Consider the following 3,329-nt stretch of genomic DNA (forward strand, 5'->3'; position numbering starts at 1 on the left):
CATGCAGAAAGTAGAGGTTATGTATTAAAATGTTTCAAATGTGTTCAAAAAACTAATACAGTTAGTTTATGGAGAGTAAAAAAAAATATTCCGACCATTTGTTTGTTTATCCCACTCTAAAACAACTAAACATCGCCTTTAAAGACTCGAATGTAGTGTTTGTTTTAAATTAAAACTGAGTACTGGATTTTTCCTTCCTTCCCCTAAGTATAAATTAAAAATGAAAACATTTTAAATCCCGTAGAGATCCATTCTCATGCACTAAATATCTCGTTTGAATACCGAATTCGTTTCCAGGTGTAGGTAATGTGACACGTTGAGAATCATTAAAAATGTACACCTGTCAGAATCAATTTAAGATTTTGCTTTATTCTTGAACGTAATGCTTAATGCTACAGTTTTGTACTCAGATTACGTATTCACGAGTTGAAAATCGGCAGCTGTGATATCTTTGTTCACTTAAACAGATACATTAGCCGACGAAAAACATTACAAATATCGTAACCGTAAATGAGTCTATCACTTTTTAGTTGTGTGTTAGTAACAAAGATAGTCGTATATTTAAAGGTTACCGTAGTCGTACGAGTAAAATGTTGTGAACCGCGTGTTACATTAAAAGTGTTCCAATTTAATTTGATAGCATCGAGGATTGTGTCTAATATTAAAAAAAAACAGCTATTGTCCTATTTATTTGTGTTTATATGTATATATTCACTATTTTGTACTTAGTTATTGATAATCCAGCTATGAGTTTTCTTACGTGACGAAAATATCTGAATATAATTACCATAATGTTCATAACATTTCAGTGTACAAAAACTCATCTTGTATAAATTCGTATGAAATTTATTTTGTTTAATAATTTGGTTATAAAAAAAATGTCTCCATATGAAAGTTCCACGAATCTGGAGGCTTATATGAGTCTAAAGTCCACACAAACAAACCAGCCTAGTTTCTTAAAAAAATAATAAAAATTGATTCTATGAATTTTGTTTTTTTTTATGATGTCATCAATATATTATAAGAAAAAAAAGTAATGCTCCCAGAAGCTAGGGAAAATAGATCAGTCGTTTTTTATTTAATTAATAAAATTAGATGATTCATTCATTAATTAAACATGCTTTGTAAACAATTCTAAAAATAAAAACGCTATGTAATAAATTTTAGTGATGATATTATTAACTTTCTATATGGGATGAATAAATAAATTTTTATTATAACTTACATATTTTGTAATCACTGTATCTTGCCAAAAGTTCAGAAACATTCGTTTCGAAGATTCTAAAAGAACTGTAAAATTCGTTTTTACAGATTGTATTTTTTCTGTGAACACACCCGTATTTTTTTATCTTAAAAGTATGGGACGTCATCAAATTTTCGGAAGTGATAAACACATAAATTCTGATTTAGTAGTTTACCAGGTTCACAAGGCAAGATTTCAAAGCACTGGGTTGTCTATTTTCTAAATCAAATTTAAAACATTGTTGTATTTTTTTTCCAAAAGCTTAATTAACGAATTACAGTTATAGAAATACATTATCTTGCATATCTTAATTATAATAATTTACAAATGTTTGGTGGAGATGATTAGATCAATTTTTATGAGCGTTTTACCATTTACATGATATTTTTACATTACATCAAAGATTTCAGAACAGTCACAATTCGCAAAATCAAATCTTATAATCTTTCAAAAAAGCTGGATTTGTTGTATAGTCTGTCAGGTACTATAAGCTTATGTAAGATTTGTCTCAATATCTTGCCACCTCAATTGCTGGGTAATCCGGTTAAAAATTTTTAGTACATTAAACTAACACAAACACAATTTACAACTGCTCCATTGTCGCCTTCATAATACCCTAATTTTACAACAGCCATATAACCTTGTAGTATCTGACAGACTATACCTACTATACCTCAGAGGCGAGCGAAGTTCTGTCCAAATAACGTTAGACCAACTTTTTTTCCGGAAGCTGTATTTAATAATTTTTCGAGATGAGGGAAAGGGCAAAGTGAACGTTGGTGTCATGTCAAAAGTTTCGAAGAAATCGGTTATGTAGTTCGTAAAATGAATGAAAAAATTTCTTTATACTCTTACAATAATATATAATAATCGTATAGACTTGCTAAGAACGTCTCCTGTACTCAAAGCTAAAAACAAAAGGGCATTCTTACAAACCACAGTCAAAGAAACATCTCGCGTTTCACATTTAAAGTAATTTACTGAATAATACTTTGAGATGGCGACATTCTGGGGCGGAATGAACAAATTTTGTTTAGTAATCTCTTGGTTTGTTAGTCTCAGAACCTATATGTTCAAACAGGTAGAAAGAAAACGTATATACAATTATCGTCAAAAAATATTGTCTGAATTTTATGAGCGCACAAAGTGATGCTTTTTACTTCACACAAGATTTTCTATTCTAGACGGAAAAATTGAAATAGAGACCTTGTTAAATTTTAATTTCGTTATTACCCATATGTGTGACAATTACCTCAATTTTTTAACTGGTCGCGTGGAAAAAAAATGAATGAGCTTATCTTAATCTTATGTTGCCAAATACCTCGTGATCACAAATGACTGAGTCTGTTGGCAGTACTTTTTAAGCAAACACGTAAACTTTTCTTGCCATTATGTTTGCATAACGGAAGTAATTGTGTGACAGATATGTCAATCGTGACATGCGATAAATTTAGGTTATGTTTTGGATTCATTTTGCGGATTAAAAATATCAACAATTTGTCAATCTTGACAGCTGACAACCGGAAATTATAGAAAACATCATGATACCAATTTTAACTAAAAATCCAGGAGTGCCAACAGACACAGTCATTTCTCATCACGCGGTAGAAATAAACATAGCATAAAATCATGCAAATTACAAATTACAAAGGTCATTACAGGACTAGAAATTAAAATAAGATGGTTGACGCGCAGGCGTATTAATAGATTTCATATTTTCAGTTTGAATTAACATTTTGAGCACTCTAACAAAGTCGTCGAGATGAATTATGTATTTAACGAATTAAGTTATAAAATTTAGAAATTGCAAATTTTTAATACCTAACAAATTGAAATTAAATTAAGTTACAACCTGGTTAACTATGTAATATTACATGATCTTATTTTTCCTTCAATGCAAATATTTATACCTACAGTTGCCGCCAAAAAATTTCAGACGTCAATGTCATTCAGTCGTCAGATAGTGTAAAGCAACCTTTAGATGTTTCTAACCTAAATATTTGACGGTCATTTTTAACTTTTACATTTGTATCTGTAGCGTAAGCTAGAATTTTGAAAGTTTGATATTCCAGCTGTCCGAAATAAT

The sequence above is a fragment of the Zophobas morio genome, unplaced genomic scaffold (assembly GCF_036711695.1).
Source record: "Zophobas morio isolate AGI-343-1 ecotype UQ-CSIRO unplaced genomic scaffold, CSIRO_AGI_Zmor_V1 ptg000012l, whole genome shotgun sequence".
Lineage (NCBI taxonomy): Eukaryota > Metazoa > Arthropoda > Insecta > Coleoptera > Tenebrionidae > Zophobas > Zophobas morio.